Here is a 17,117-nt window from a genome sequence, read left to right as displayed (position 1 = left end):
CGCAGGACGCAATTCAGGACGACAAACTGTGCAGCAGGTTTGTAAGTCCAGAGTTTAACCTGAGATGTATTTAAGTGACCCCATTACCCGTTGTGCTACTCATCAGTCCAGCTGAACAGCCCGTTTTAGGAATCTATAGGGAAAAGCAGTTTCTGCAAAGCAGAAGATGTTGCAAGGAACAAGTTTCCTACTGAGTGGCACAACATTTCAGAGGATCTGGAAGCCAAGCTCAGCCTCAGCTGACTAAATATGGAGAAAGGGTACATCAGATGGCAAAGTGAGGGTAAGCCTGGGAACTGAGACACGGGGGGCACGATGGAAAGCTACAAGTGTCAGCTGAAAGCCCTTCACAGCAATAAGATGTGGATAGAGTGTTCCCATCCCAAATATTGATCAGACGTCTGGAAAAACCACCACTAAGTGTTCTGGTTAAGTCTAAGCTAAGGTAAGGCTCTGGGAGTAGTAGGAGGAGGTCTTTCAGATGAAGCCCTCTTGTTGCTCCTTACGCAAACACCGAGCAGCAACAACTGCCATGCAGCTGAGTCCCCAAACTGCGTTTTCCCTCAGGCAAAGAGGGGCTGAAGCAAGTCTGACTGCAAGCCCTGAAATGCCCAGTTCGCAAGCAGGGGGCATGGGGGAGGGGAGATAAAAGGTATTCCACTGTGGGAATTTGCCTTCCTTGCAGTGAAACAACATTGGACCTTTGTATTTTCTTTTCAACAAGAGGGAACAAGTTGAAGAATAATTCCCAGAAAGGCAACGACAGATTTCAATCTGCACATCAATGAAAAGTGGCTAGCACTGAGCAGCTGTAACCACTCTAACCGTGGTCAGTACAGATGGATAAGAAAATTAAGAAATGATCCAACTTGCTTTTTAAGCACAAGAAACAAAACTTCCCAGCAAGCTGAGGAGACACAGCAAAAAAAGAATGACAGATCCATGCCCCAACCCCACCAGATAACATCCCACCTGCGGAGAGAGAAGGCTCAGAGCAAGAGCATGTCCCACACCCTGCTGCCTGCCCCGCTCCACGCTCACCTCTTAGTCTCTAGAAGGCAGCACAGCTCCTCTCAGCATCTGGAAGGGAGATTCACAGCACAGCACAGCAGGCTCCTCTCTTCACGCAGAGATGGGACTCTCTGCCTGCAGATCCACTGCCTCTCTCCCTCTCTCTCTCCCCCCTGGCGTTTTGGTGACTCAGCCTTGCTCTGCTCCCCTGGCCCCCGGTGCCTGTGCGGGGTCTGGCTCCAGCATCCCTCAAAGCAGCCTCCCCAGTTGCGGTGCTCAGCTCCACGCTGTCAAGGAGCAGCAGTAACTTTACAGCCCTGCTGATGTAGCAGGCAGTATCCTTGCCATTACCGTAATCCCCTGCCGTCCCCGTATTGCTCCGAAAGGAAGAGCACGGATCTGCTGCCAAGTGGTGCGTGCGGGGTGGTTTTTTCCATGCAAGCTCCCAGTTCCTGCGGAGATCCCACCGTGAAAGCCAGCTAGGAAGCTCCTGCTTGCGGGCTAACAAGTAAATCTTGTTGTGATACAGAAAGAGAGTTGTTTGCCAGATAAATGGGGGATGAAATAAAAAAGCAAGGGGTGCAGCTGGGCTGAGCACGCAGTCTGCACGCTGGGACAAAGTTCTGGGGTATCCAGCACAGCTAACCTGGAAGTGGGGGACAGGGAAAGCCTGGAGAGGTGGGCACTGAAGATTCCTCCTGTTTTTCCTGCTTTGTTTTAAGGAGAGTGAGAGCCACTGGCATGGTTTTAAATAGGAAGATTATAACTATTAAAGCGTACAGTTAGGGAAGCTGAGTGTGAAGCGTCTTGGACACAGTGTGCTTTGGAGGAGAGGTTCATTTCTGCGTGGTTCTTTCAGATTCATTTTTTAAAAAGTGCCCTGAGTCACTGGTGATGAACAGATGAATATTAAACAGGTGGCCTGAAGTGAAAGGAGGGGAGCAGAAGACAGATGAGGATTTGACAGCCGGGAGAAAGCCATCCTGCAGCCTCAGGGGTGAGCCACGTGCCAGTTTCCCCACACCACCCCATCCACCTCCTCATCCTGGGCAACAGTCCTGAGAGGAAAGGCTGGGTGCACGTTTTCTGAACTGAGACAACTTTAAATGTGATGCTCAAATCCCCCAGGAGAGCACCAGGTGAGGGCTGGCACCACAGGTAACCCTTTTCCCTCCAGCAACCTGGGCTCAGCTTTCTCCTTGGATAGCCGTTGCTGCTGGGAGGGGATGTAAAAACAGGTAACGTGAATGTGTGATTTGTGCAGATGAGGCAGAGTTTGGGAAAGTGCAGTCATCCTTATCCTCTGACAGTTCCAGCTCCTGTGTCATCTGCAGGTTTGATTTTTGAACAAAAGATCCCACGAGAGGAAATTAGAAGGGGGGTGAGGGGAGGAGAGAATTCACACTGACTTTTAGAAGCTTGCGAGCTGTGAGAAGGAGAGGTTTGTAAATGCTCAGCCCCCATCCCTCCTCTGCCCTCCTGGCACCTGTGCTGCTTGTCCCATAGATGCACGGCTTGGCTTTGGAGGCTGTTCAGAAGCCTCGAGCTGACAGCAAGCCCCTGCACAGCCCGGACTGACACCCTGTGCCACGATTTCCCTGAGTAACAAAGGATGTCAGGAGAGGGAGAAGCCTAAATTAATAAAGGAAAGGTAGAGTTAGTAACGATCCTAGAAGACCATGATTTGTCAAACCTATTTTAGATGCTTGCCTCTGGATGAAGCAACTTGTGCTCTGTTGTCACACTGTACGATTACCTTAAAGGAGGCTACAGCGAGGTAGGGATCAGGCTCTTCTCCCAAGCACCAAGTGATAAGACAAGAAAATAGCCTTAATTTGCACCAGGGGAGGTTTAGGTTGGATATTAGGAAAATATTTGTCACCAGAAGGGTTGTGAAGTGTTGGAACAGGCTGCCCAGGGCAGTGGTTGAGGCGCCATCCCTGGGGGGCTTCAGAAAACATGTACTTGTAGAGCTCAGTGATGGGATTTCATGGTGGCCTTGGCAGTGCTGGGTTAAAGGCTGGACCAGATGATCCTGGAGATCTTCTCCAACCTGGGTGATTTCTGATTCAATCAGAAACTGAGCCCAAGTGACTCAGGAGGAGGGACGAGGGGTGAACCCTGCCCAGGGTTTTGCTCCTCCGGGTCCGTGTGACCTCTTCATCCTGGTGGCTGCTTCCAAGCTCTTAAGTGCCCGATGGAAATAAATTTATGTTCGTAGCTTCAGCTATTAGCGCTGTGCTCAGAAACCATCAGCTCCCGATGAGTAATACCCTTGTTGGAGGACATCTTCCTGGAATGGAGGGAAGCAGAAGGAAGTGCCAGACAGCCCTAAAATCCTCCGAGAAAAATGAATGCATCGTGGTGAAGGATTCCTACAGCCCAGGCTCAGAAGGGGCACCGAACGAAGGACAGTTGATGTGTGTCATCAGGTGAGGAGGACAGGGTAGGATTACTGACACAGCCGAGTTTTAAGCAGTCTTTGTGCTCAGCTCTGCCAAGATCTGTGCCAGAGCTGCACGTGTCTGTTATAAAAGTTCTGTGCTAATCAGAAAGGATTCAGGATAAAGCAGTGGGAATGACAAAAATCTAGAAAACGTCACCTGTGGGGCTGGAAGAGGTGGAACTGTTTAATCTGAAGCTTTGCAGCTCTGAAGACAGGGCAAAGGCTGCTGGTAGAGGCTGTGAAATACCCAACACTGGGAGTTTTTAAGGCCAATTAGGCAAAAATTTGTCAGCAGCATTTACTGAGCTATGATCCTCTCTAAAGAGGGGACTAAACATCCTGTAGGATCCCACACAACATCTTTTTCTGCAGGTAAGATCTGCAGAGAAGGGCCGGGCTCTGCATTCAGGCAGTGGAAAGAACGAGAGTCCTGAACGTGGTCCCTGCTTCTGCTGCAAGGGCTTCAGAAATCCATCAGAGAAGGTCTTTGGCAAGCCTGCTTCCAATCTTCTCTTCCCTATCTGTGAAGTATAATGCTTTCCTCTTGCTCCTCTTATTCATGGAGACTGTAATCCTGAGGGCAGGGTTGTCCCCAGCTCTGTCTAGATAGCATTTATCACAAACGAGCTCCTTTACTTACTGTATTGCCAATTATGTTCATTAGCAAGGAAGGGCTCCCAAGGGAGGGCTACAGGCAAATGGTGCACAGCTGCTCGGTCACTTCCCAGCCTCTGGTCCTCTTTTATTCCCTAGCTTGGTTAAAATCAGAGCAGGGTCGGGCCAGATGGCCCCAGAGGTCCCTGCCAACCTTCGGTGTGCTGGGATTGTCTGAGACCAGCAGTGGAGTAACTTCAAGAGGTGCTGCAGGCTTTGATGAGATGGGAGCCGTTCACCCATTCAGAAAGCAATGGAGAGCACTGCATTGAGAGAGCAGCCCTCGGGGTTTAGTGGGGGTTTAGCTTATGCTTGGGTGAGAAAGAAAATCCACTCGAAGGCAAGCAATGTTAAATGTTGCCTATTAAACTTCAGCTCGAAGGAGGAGTAGTCCCATCCCTCTGTCTTTTAAGATTAGGAGAGCCCGAAGCTCATAGCACGGCCGAGTGGAAGATAAATGGGGCTGAACATTTTCCAAGCAGATTGGTTTGCTTGTTTATATTAAACACGTTTTAATAGCGAGGTGTTACAGGTGTCTGAAATTTTCCATCCTGGGATTCACAAGGACTTTTCTCACCATGCTGCTGAATCACTAAGCAGAGGCTGATTACCAGGAGAGGCAGAGCCATGCTTTGCATGCGGCTTCGTTAAAGCTAACGATAATTTCTCAGCTCGCAGCAGATGAAGATTTGGGCCACTGGATTTTGTGTCTGGGTGCGGGTCTGAAGACCTCCTAATTAGGGCTGTTGTTACAAGTTTATTTCCATGCAACTCATGGAGAATTTCCCAGTCTGACTTATGACTTGGGTGCTCTGATGAAGTCTAACCACGTATGGAGAGCAGTGCTATTTTGTAGCCTCGGGAAGATTGATTTTCACCTACTGCTGAAACAAATCTACCCAGAGCTGAGTGCCTACTTCAGTTTTCATTCCTCCTGCTTCTTTCTTGTTTACCTCCTGTGTCTTGCTGGGCACTTTCCCATACCATTACTGCTGCTTTCCTGCAGTGAGACTTTATGCCACTTCTCTCTGCTTTAGCTTCGTCTGAATCTGCAATATGTAAAGTGGTTTAGGGGAGCAGAAGGTGAGTTTAAACAAGGCAGACCGAGCTAAGTAGGATTTAAGTGCTTCATTCAGGTTTATATATATGCTGCCTGCCCACCTGTGAGAAGCTCTGCAGCACCTGCCTTCAAGCTGCTGCCTCGATTTTTCTCCCTGAATCTCCCTTCCTCCTCCCAACTTCTGGCTGGTGAGGCAGGATCTTTGTAGGGCCAGGGCTTGTGCTTCCAGTGTGGCACACGCAGCTCTGTGTACAGCAGCCCTTACAACATCCCTGTGACGGGAACAATACCAGGGTGCTGCTTTATCTCGCCCAGATCTGAGCTAGATTTAGGTCTGGTCTTGTGCCTCAGCACTCGCTGCAGGCCTGCAAGTTTTCTTTCCCATCCAAAGCACACAGCGCAGCTCTGAAAAAGCCTTTGGGAGAAGTCGTGTCTTTATTCAGAAACATTCCCTTAGTCCAGCAGCAGGGCTGGAAGGCACCACGGGCTTTGTTTGTCCCCTCGTGTTGCTGTGAGTGTTGGCTGGTTGGCCAAGAGCAAGGCATCCTCTTGCCATATGGCCATATGCAAGTGAGACCTCTGCTCAGCCTCCACCTCCCCAGTGGCCTGGAACAGCAGCTTTTGCCGGAATAATCTTCCAACAAAACATAACAAGAAGTTCCAGCTGATATATAGAGCCTCTCGTCTCCGAGGAGCCTGTGGTACTTGTGTAGGGAAGGAGGGGCGATGCTCGTGATCCTGCAGCCTTTTCCACGGGCTCCCAAAACTTGTCTTCTGAGCTTACTGGACTCACTGTTAGGACAGAAACTGCCATGGCAAAATAAATCAGTGCTCCATCTAATCGGAGAGCCTGTCAAATAGGGGCCAGCACAAGATGTTCCAGAGAAAGAGATGGAAGCAGTCAGCGTGCCATAACTCCGCAGCGGGTCCGACAGGCAGCAGCGTGCATAGACACGATCACTGTAGGGTAACCAGATGAAAGGGAGATGACTTCACCTTCAAAATCCAATAGATTTGTTCAGTAGCTGTAGTACTCAGCACTGATGCAGCCTAAGGTGGCCACAGGTCACTTTTTTTCTGAATTAACAGATGCTCATCAGATAAGTGCCTTATTAGTAAGTGGAATCTAGCCAGGAGGACAATGTAGCAGGCATCTCCCTTCTGGCGTCAAAACCCAGATCGTATCTAACAGATCCGCTTGCCAAATCTCTTCAGGCTCTTTGCTGTAGACTTGATGACAGAATTTGGCTGCATCTTTAAGCCTTGGTTGTTCGAAGCTGGACCAGGAGCAAGGGGACTTTGTGCATCACCAAACAAAACTTCTGAGGAACAGAAACCCCGGTGCCTGTTTCTCCCGTTCCCATTTTCAAGATGAAGCCACCCAGATGCTCAGCCTTTTCAAGGCCTTTCTTGTCCTTTTGTGTGTTTTTTTTTTTTTTTTTTCTTTTTTCTTTTTTTCTTTTCTCCTTCTTGCAATTCAGGAGTGATTGCATGAGCTGAACCAGCACACTGCGGCTCCCAGGTCCTGTCTGGAACCCCTGCACGCTCTGCCCTGGGTTCTCGCCCTTCGGCTCAGCAAAAATGACTCATCATCAATTTTGGAGAGGATTTTACCTGAATTTCCAAAAGCTGATGAAAAAAAAAAGTGAATCTATAAAAAGCCACAGCTTTCACCTTCTCCAAGGCAGCCTGCTGCCCTGCCAGCCTAGCCCTGCAGCTGATGCTTTGGGGCAGACGGGTCGGGAGCCATCCCATGGCTTTTTTTTTGCCTAGGCTGAACTCTCCTGCTCCTTCTGACACATCTGCTCGCTTCCTCACCCATCTGCTCCATCATGTCTTGAGCACCACGGGGTTGGAGCTGCCGTTTTACTTCGGGTCTGAGCAGAGCAGAGCATGCTGTGCTCCTAATTAAGATATTGAGGTATTGCTGCACCACCACCACCAAGCAACTGCATTTTAGGTTTTTTTTCCTCTCCTGGTGGCTCCTTCCTCTTAAGGACTTCCAATTGCAAAAGGAGCTCGCCGCTTCCATGTGCCTTGTACTGTGACAAAAATCACTGCTCATTTCTTCTTCCGTTCCCATTAATTGCCTTAAATTATTTCGGCCTATAAAATTATCTACAACTTGTGTCTTGATGGCAAACCAGTAGACATAGGTGTTTGAGAGATGCTAGGCAGAGTTTTTCCCCTTAAAGCAACAAGCTGTAGCTTTCTTCCACAGTACGTGAGCATTTTAGTAATAAGTTCTTTCTCCTGCCTCAGTTTTTGTCTCTCTAATCATTATTACTAAAATACACACACCAATAATTCCCTTCCTCTGAGCCAGCCTCTTAAGACTGCATAATACAATTACTGCAAATTAGCATCTTATGAAAAACAAAGAAACAGCACAAAGCCCAAAAACCCAAACAAACCCTCCCAACTGCCTGACATTTATAAACTCTCCTTAAAACACTAACAGGCGAGAGTGGTAATTAGATTTGCAGAGCAAAATGTTTTTACATGTGAAGGACTTTAATTCAATAGCTCTGCACATTTTATTTACGCTCGATCTGTGTCCCTGGAAGATTTGCAGTGGAAATGTCTTTTCTATAAGGTTTTTAGGTGAAGGAGTGATGCCCTGTGCAATTTATTGTCCTCCAGAGCCCTGGGGACGAGGCAGGTGAGGAAAAAATCCTCATGGTTCAGCAATGGGGGAAAAAAAAATGAAAAAAAAAATCCCATAAATGAAAATATTTATATTCTTAATTTTTTTTTTTTACTACTCAGTGCCCATTCTTACTAATGTAGGAGGATAATAGTAAAATTGCCCTAGGCTCGGTTAGCAAATATGAGCTTTTTGTGAGGATTTCTAGATGGTACATGATGGGCAATCGTGAAACAAAATACAAGCCCAAATACACAGTTTGTCCATTTTTCACTTAGGAAGTGAGTTAAAAATAGGTCAAATTATTGAATTAGTCTCAGAAGCTCTTCAGTGTTCATGGAAGGAATAGTCTTACATGAAGAAGGTGCTGGAGCAAGTTCTTTCATTCCTGATCCTATTTTGGTATTTTTGAGCCTCCGGAGTACCTGTTTGTAAAGCTGCCCGTAACAAAAGTTCCCCAATTTATTTATTTTTTCATGCTGATGAATCAAAGGTCAAAAAAGGAGCAATTTTTTCTGACATCTTTCACTGTCACAAGAATTACTAAATAGCTTAAATGTAAAATGGCAAAGTATTTGGGGTGAAAGCACAAAAAAAAATGGTAGAAATTGTTTTATTGTAAATCCAATTTACAGGGAAGAAATGATGTACTGTGCTGTCTGCTGTTCTTCAGACCCAAGCATAACTGCAAGCAGATTTCCAAGAAACTGAGTGCAATTACAAGAAAATGTGTCCTTCTCACTGATTCTTTCTAGGGACTAATTGGGCTCCATACTGCATAACATCTATAAATGTGAAAGGAACCGGATTATTCCACTCACACGGACAGGTTGTCATCTAGAGGTACGGACTGCTTGTTGCTGGGGCAGTAGAGCAGGATTCTGGGTTGTTCTGTGCCCTTGTGCCTGCTGGTATCATGTGAAAGAAGCCAAAAAAAAGCAATGTTGCTCCTGCAGTGATGCTCAGGATTCGTGTTCAGGTCCTGGCACTGGTGAGTCAGCATTCGGTGTTGGCTTCTGGTTGCTGTCTTAGTTCTCTGGCACTTGCATTGCCTGTGTGTTGAGATAGGCAGAATTTATTGTCACTGAAATCACTTTCTTAGTGCTACGTGGCTGTTACCACCTCATAAATGCCATCTTATTTCAGAGGCGTGGTGCTGGTGGTTCCCTTGATAACTTTTACCATCTCCCCACGGCACATTCTGCTTGTCAAGGTTTTTAACCTTTTTTTAAAGTGTTTTCTGAGTTTCCTGCGGGGTGTGCAACTGCTTTGGGCCTGTGGGAAGCAGCTCTTGATCTTGGAAAGAGGATCAAACAATGAGGCATCCTTGTAGCTGCTCAGCTTGGAGCAGCCTCCTCCTTTACACTGCTCACTAGCGAGGACCGGTACAAAGGCAGACGTGTTCCTAATCACCCTCGTGTTAATAAATCCCCATCCCCAAGGGCTTGCAGAACAGGAGCTGGTGATGGTGTACGTATATTGGACTGCTTGCTCATCTTTTAGTGGGCCCCCATGCACAGATTTTCCCAGGCTGGCTGGTGTCAGAGTGCCAGCGCACGCTGCTTTTTGGCACAAACCTGGGGCACGATGTTCTCTATAGCCTGAAGGATGGACCCAAACCAAAGCGATTTTCCCCTCCAACATTTTCCGTGCACAAACAATACACAGAATTCCTCTGACCGAACGTCAGAGAAACCAGGCTCGAGTGCTGGATTTCACTCTGCAGCTTCGTCCTAAACTTAACGGGGTGTGGGGAGGTGGAGGAAGCAGCCCCATTGCTTATTTTTAGGTGCCTAACTCTGTTCCTAGGCAATGGGAACAAGTACATCACTGGCTGAAGCAGCTAGAGCAGGAGACTGAGTGCTGGCTGACACAAGTTCTTGTCCCACAGACTGGAAAATCCCATGCAAAGGACGCTGATCCAGGAGCAAATTGAATTTAGAAAGTGTCTTTGAGAGTGGGTAGGGAATGCTGCTGCTGCTGCCTATTTGAGCATTGGTCTAGCAGATGCCAAGGGGGGGAAGAAGTCCCTCTTGCTTAGGACTTCAGCATGATTTGCTCAGGATAATAATAATAATAATAATAACAATAAATAATAATAACAATAATGATGGAATTCCTGTGATCTTGGAGCACGCTGCTGCTGGATCTTACACTCACAGTGCTCCAACACGCTTGGGCTCAAACAGGGATTCATCTTAGCAAAGAGGTGAAGGTGATCAAGGAAGAGCAGCTAAATGAAAAAAGTTGGACATTTAGTTGCTTCATCGGGTAAAGAATGAGTAGGATCTCACAATATATATATATATATATTTTTTTTTTTGCAAGTGAATTTTCTTACAAAAACAATACTCAGGATAATAAAAAATGACCGTGCTGATTTCCCAGGGGCAACACTAACCAAGCAGCATTATTAAGGAATAAATAAATAAAAAAAACTTGTGTTAAACACTGTAGCTCTCAGGGGCTGGCAAAGTATTCATTTACTCACATCACCTGAAATTAATTGCTTCTTGCAGTGGGGGGGTTACCCACCACAGTAAAAATACACCTCAAAAATTAGTTGTGAAAGCTATGTTTTCTTTTAAATGAAAAGAACGATTGTAACTGCATTTTCCTGCTTTCATTCTGCCTGATGTGGGAGACTATTAGTGAGCTGAACTATAAATGTTTCGCTGATAGAAAACTAGAAATGAATTGTTGTTCCTTGCAATTTTTGCCTCCCACTCTTTACAGCATAGCAGAACACAAAACTCTCAAATCATCAGAATTGGATAGGAACTGCAGGGCTTTTTTTATTTTATTTTTGAAATTGAGTGTCTGGAGTGATGCACGGTCTTTTCAAAAAAAAATAAAACAAAAGTAAAAAAATTGAACGCTAGGCAGAAAACGAAGGGTTTTTTTTGCATGATGCCAGTGCCAAGCCTAGAGGAAGGGCATTCTGAGACGTTTCACAGACAAGCAGGAAGCCCATAAGAAAAGAAGCAGTCGATGAACTGGAAAGGTATGCAGCATCCATAGCCACCGAGGGAAATTCAGATGGAAAAGCTCTCGCTAGGGCGAGTTAACGCTTCAGTCAGTCAATATCAGCAAAACCTCACTAACTTCACAGCTATTTGTGCAGTGAACTATCTAGCGGGAGGAAAGCTATCAACTATCTGTGCTGACTTCCAGCGGTTTTTGTCCAAAAAGTGCAGATTATTGAAGGCTTGGTGTTGACCTGGCAGTCGCTAATGGGTAGCAGACAAAGCAGGAATTCTCTTTAAAGCCGTCGCGTGGACCTGTGTGCGTACGTAATCCCCTTGCTGACCTCTGTCCAAAAATATTCTTATTAGAGCCCAGTAGGGGAGGATAAACCCATTTTGTAGTAACTGCTGAAGTTTCATGTTTCAGTTTCATCCCGGGTTAGAAAAGCAGCGAAGGCTTTCTCCAAACCAGAGTGGCATCAGTTCTCCTTTTGTGCATCGCTGCTGCATGGTGGATCGCGCGAACTCAGGAGCTAATTCTAAGCAGATGGACCTGATTTTAGTCACTCTTTTTTTTTTTCCAGCTCCTCCATTTCTGTGTCAGCAAGAAATCCAGCCACATTGGGAAGCGTCCTCCTTTTACTTCTATACAAGGCAAACCCAAGCGCTTCTGCTGTCGCATTTACTTCTTGGCCCCCCTGAGTTTCAACCAACAGCCACGGCTTTCGCTTTAGGTCAGTGTTCAAGCAGTTCCCAAGCTTTTCTGCCTGCTCTCATTGAGCAAACAGTGGCTTCATAGTTTCATGCTGTAAAACTTTTCCTGTTTGCTGGCACTCGGTGTGCGGGCACGACGGAGCTCTTAAGGGGAGAGACCGGTCTGCGCTGGGCATTGGGAATGCACCGAGCTGGGAGGTTAAAGTATGCGTGACACAGAATCAGGGGGTGGTTTGGGTTGGAAGGGACCCTTAAGGGTCTCCCAGGTCCATCCCCCTGCCGTGGGGGTGTTGCTGTGGCTGGACCAGGCTGCCCAAAGCCCATCCAGCCTGGCCTTGGGCACCGCCAGGGATGGGGCAGCCCCAGCTTCCCTGGGCAGCCTTCCATCAGCGTGGACCCAAATGTTTGTGCTGGAAAGTGGTTTTCTAAGGATTTTTATTTGTTTTTACCGTGTTAAAGTAACAGTAACACTAGCAAAATCAGTCATGCCTTAAATTCAGATTGAATTTTTGCCTGCACAATAAGCCACAAAGCTATCTAACATTATATATTTCTGTAAGAACCCCTGCCATCCACTGACAGCACCCTAATGTAGTAGTCCCACCTCGTATGACATCCCTTTCTGGATGGATCTTCCCTTTTAAATCACATCCTGGTTTCTGGGATACCCAGCCACAGGTAACTCACTGCCAAAGCAATGTGTCTGTGACACTATCCCCTTCTCTCTTTGCTCTCTGAGATTCCTGTAACACAATATTGTGTGGGGAACATCTGCTGTATCATTCTTTTAATTCTTTTAATTTTCTAGGTGTGTAATGAACGTAGAAATCTGCTGGTTCGGATCAGCAAAATGTCCTGTCCTTTGAGCAGGGACCTGCCATTTGTGCTCTGAATAGCCAAGCACCAGGACAGGAGCTGGCTCCATCTCACACTCCCTGGCCATTCACTGCATTTACACCCTGTTCTCCGCAGGAACGTCAGAGCATCTGGAATAAATCAGGTCTTGGAAGCCACTGGTTTATGCGCAGGCTCCAGTTTGGGGGTTTAAATGATGCAGGATGGTGTGATGAAAGCCACCCAGAGCTGCCTTGTTTCTAGCTCATGATTTAAAGACTAAAAGCCTCTCCCATCCTTCAGCTGTCCCGTGCCTTACAGGAAAGGGAGGCATGTCATGATAACAGGGGAGGCAGCTCCAGCACTGCAATACTTGAGAACCCAATGAATATTAAGCGAGTGTTATTAAAGTTATTTAAGGGTTCTTAAATTATTCTGGGCCTATAAAAACCTGAGGCAGATTAAATAATGGCTTCTGGGAGGAGAGGATTGATCCCAGGCATCCCAAGTAACCTTCTGCTCGGTCCTTGTGGCTTTTTCTTTCTTGCTGGTGCCCTGCATCTGCCGCCAGCTGTAAAGCTGCTGCTGTGGGTGCTCAGCAAGATGTACAGCAGCTGCTCCGTGCAGACCGATGCCCTTGTCACAGTCAAATGTGATGTCTTTAAATCACATTTAAAGCTGAGGAATACTAACAAGGGATAGGGGACAGTTGTTACTGGGCTTATTCTCTGGCTATGCACTTGTATTTATTTTTCCCTGTGCACTATAACATCTTTCACAGACGTGGCGTTTATGAGAGATCAGTATAAAGAATGGCAGAGCAGTATAGGAAGAGCAAGATTTATGGTTTAGGTGCAGGACCGGGGACAGGCAGAGCAAAGCCCTCTAGTTTGAGTGGATTGTAAAATGGAGATAAAATGATCTTTCTGTAGGGCTACTCCTGAGTTAAACTAAATATGAACTGTGAGCATGATGAGACAGCCGACAATATAATACTCGGGACCACTTGGTTATTATTTTTATATCATCCAGCTTGTCACTGGCTTCTGCATCCCATATCCCAGCTTCTGTAGGTGCCTGCAGAGCAGTTCCTGGGCGTTCCCAAAGCTGGGACTGGGAATCCAAAGTCTCTTGTGATGCAGAGAGCCGGGACGAGGAATGAAGCAACCCTAATTCCGAAATGTCTGTATTTTTAGGGAGCTGATTTGTTATGTGCTAAGCGGTGCCTTGGGAATCTCTTTGCTTGAAACAAACCGAGGCTCTCTGGCGTTCGGCTGGCAGGCTGCTGCAGGGCTTTCACATCTCAGAAACTGCTCATTTGTGGCTGGCTAAAATTTCATTGCGACTCCATCAAGAAAACAAGATGGAGAAACAATTAAAAAATAATCTAACGTGTGCAATAGCTGGTGGTGGGGAGCAGCGCGAGCTCTTCCAGGCTTGCAGATTTGAAACTGATTCCAGGCTTACAGATTTGACTTACATTTGAAAGTCTTTCCTGAAAAAAAAAACCAACTTGTTAGGGCTCCTGGTGGTTCCCAAATTCTCCTGTGCAGTGTTGTTGTGGCCGGGTGATCGCCATGCCTGCAGAAATCGCGGTGCAGTTCCCTCCAGCTCAGCCCCAATTTCTCTGTTTTTCAGACCAATCTGTTTGCGAAGCACCACAAGAGGCAGGCATTCGATCACTTGCGGTGGGAGCTGAGCTCAGCATCTAAAACAGCCGCTCCCTGGGACATTTCTCTTTATTCTTGACTAGGACATTGGCCATCCTGGGCACTCAGCCTTGCCCCAAGGCAGCACGTCTGACTACAAATCTCCTTCTGCTGCATCTCTGCTTTCTGTGCTGAGCACCTAGACTATTGCATTTCATCCAGAGGAACGTCCCTTGCCTGCTTAGAAGCAATGTTTGGATATTACAGTAAATATCTCTTTAGGTGAAAACCAATTTAAGCAGGGAGCTGAGCGAAGTTATGAACAGTCAAGCGGGGCTGGATCCAGTCATTTACTCCCAATGCCTCTGGGTGGGTAAGGCAGGTTTAGCTGTAGGAAACGGATTAAATGATGGCCATGGGGCATATCCGAGAGGAAAGTAATGCGTCCATTTTCCATTTTCGTGAATTTATTGCTCCTTTAGAGATGTTCCCAGGGCACCAGTGTATTTGGGAATGACGGCGGTGCTGGTAAGCAGCCAGGCGCAGCAGCAAGCCCCGATCAGCCTGGCTTGCCAGAAAGGCAGCGTTTTGTGGTCGGCCCAGATTTTTCTTCTGCCTTCAGAGATATTTCCTGCCATTGACTCATCTGCGTCTCTGCCCATGACTGAAGACTCAAAACATCAAGGTCAGGAAAGCACGTGATCGAGATGCTTATCAAGACCTGCCCGTGCAGAATTTGGCCAGAAAACCCGTCGAGAAAACAGCGAGACCGCGTGTGAAACTGCACCAACTGATAGCTCAGGGCTGGCTCGGACATCTCTTGGTTGGTACCTTGAATTCAGAATGCTTTCTCCTGACAGACACAGGGAGAGCAGATAGCCAAAGCAAAATGTAGTCAACTGGAGTTGTCTATTTTTAGAGCTAAGGGAAAATAACTGGTTCCAGAGCTGAGCGGAGACATACGTTACAGGCCTGACATGCATTTACTCTGAGGACTTGCTCTTGGGATGGAGCAGGGAGTGGTTTGATTTTATTAATGTGAGACAGCAAGAAAAGATGGTAGGGCACGGGGTCAACAAGGGCTGTCTGGCTGGCAACTGGAAGGGTTTTGAAAAGCCTGTGGTTTAACCCTGGATGAATTTGATTTTTTTCTTTTTTTTTGGAGTGTTCTTCAAAAGCAAACCTCATTGCCATGCAGCAGGGATGCTCACAAGTCCCACGCTTGCACGAGCAGACCCGTATCCGTGACTGCTGACCAGCCTCTGCCTCCAGCCAGGGGCTCTGAGACCCTTCCAGCCTCCCTGGGGGCCAGGAGAGCCTTTGCTTTGTGTGCAAATTAAACCCCAGACAGTCCTGAAAATGCCAGTGTGTGGCGGGTACACAAACGCAGCTTCAGCACTTCAGGACTTTTTTTTTCTGTAAAATAACTTGGCTAGCATAGCAATCTGCCACTCACTAGATAGCGTTCCTGCCATCCCCAAAAACATTAGAAATAGAAAGATATTGGATTGTGCTGCTAGAGTGGGCTCCAACAAAAAACTGCAGACCAGAGAAATATCTGTCTGAGCTCTCAAGGGAAGGTCTGGCTGGGTTGCAGCTCACTTCTGATCATTAAATCTTCCTGGGATGGACTTGAGTTTTTCCTTCCAATGTGCTACTTGTGCACGGTGCTGTAATAGGGGTTCTAGATCTATCTAGGGAAGCCTACAGCAAGGCCAACACAACCCTTCTGTGCAGTTTTCCCAGGAGAAACAAAACCTTTCAGGCTTGAGGAGGAGCTGTCCCACATCACGGACAAGGCTTTGGCTCTCATAGTAAAGAAATGGTGTTGAGTTCGCAGGGATTGATGATGTTTTTTAAAGAGAAGGTAGCAAAAACGCACAGAATTGTGTGATGGTGGAGAACGGATAAAAATAGTTGAGGTCAGGGCAAGTGTCTCATTGTATGTGTGGGGTAAATGAGAATCTAAGGAAAATGAGAATCTGTATGCATGAGGTAAATGAGGTAAATGAGAAATCTGATGAAGGAGAAATATGTGTATGGGAAATCAGTGGGTCTTGCTACTGTACCTTCCCCAATCCACTTCAAAATAGCCTGGACAGAGTACTTGATGCACAGAAGTGAACAAAAGCCTCTACAGCACCCTACAGCACCCCGTTACCGATTACCTACATCCTCTGAAACCCGCTGACTGACCGACTAGCCCTCGTTTCAGAAAGACCTGATCTCGGTGAAAAACAAAAGCCATCATTTTTATATCCTCCTCAATAGCAAGACTTGTGGAATGGGAATCCTTCGAGGGACAGGGACCTGCTCCACCTACGTTGAAGGACATCCCTTTCCCCTCACAGAAGGGAAAACACATTTCCACTGCCCTTTTAGCCTGGTATCTCTTCGTCTCTTGCCCATAGCACAGCCAAGTGACAAGCGTGGCTTGGAGATGGAGAAAAGTCCTGTGGTACCCGTAATGATAATTGTGGTAGATTTTCCTTTCTTTGATGTCAGCCATCAGGAGGATGCTCTGATTCAGGTCCTAATTAACAACCCAGATTCGGAGAGGTCTTAAAACATGCACGTGGTGATTTCAGCCCATCTCTGGTTAGATCCAGGCTCCTAGGAGCTGCGGGAGGGGCAAATTGTTCCACGTTTCTAATAACTCCTGATAACTTCTTCCTTTGCAAAGGCAAAGGGAACTATTTTTCTTCTAGGCTCCTTTCCATCAATAGATATCGATCACTTAACAAAGCTAGTCTTTCAGCTACGGAAGGCCTTTGATTAAAATTTTACTTGGCAGCCTCTTGGACGAGATATTTTATCATCATCATGAACACTAGGGCCCCATAATGTGAAAAAGGAAATGAAATGAGGAGGCAGTAACCTGAAGTAAGAACTGAAAAATTATGTATTAAATGCCAGACACATACTCTTAGATAATACTGTGCCACTTTACATATTGTACAGTCAATTAGATTTTATAGGGATGGCTGTAATTACTGCAGAAAAATCTCAGGGGCTAAAGAAAAATAGAAAAAAAAAATCTATTTAAGCATTTTGAATAGCATCTGTGAATCTTAGTGTTTTGGTGAAGAGGCTGTAGATTTTTTGCTGTGTTCTTGTGGCGCATCAAATTCTCTCC

This window comes from Netta rufina, assembly GCF_964035555.1.
Source record: "Netta rufina genome assembly, chromosome: 27".
NCBI lineage: Eukaryota > Metazoa > Chordata > Aves > Anseriformes > Anatidae > Netta > Netta rufina.
Note: the sequence above shows the minus strand (reverse complement) of the source record.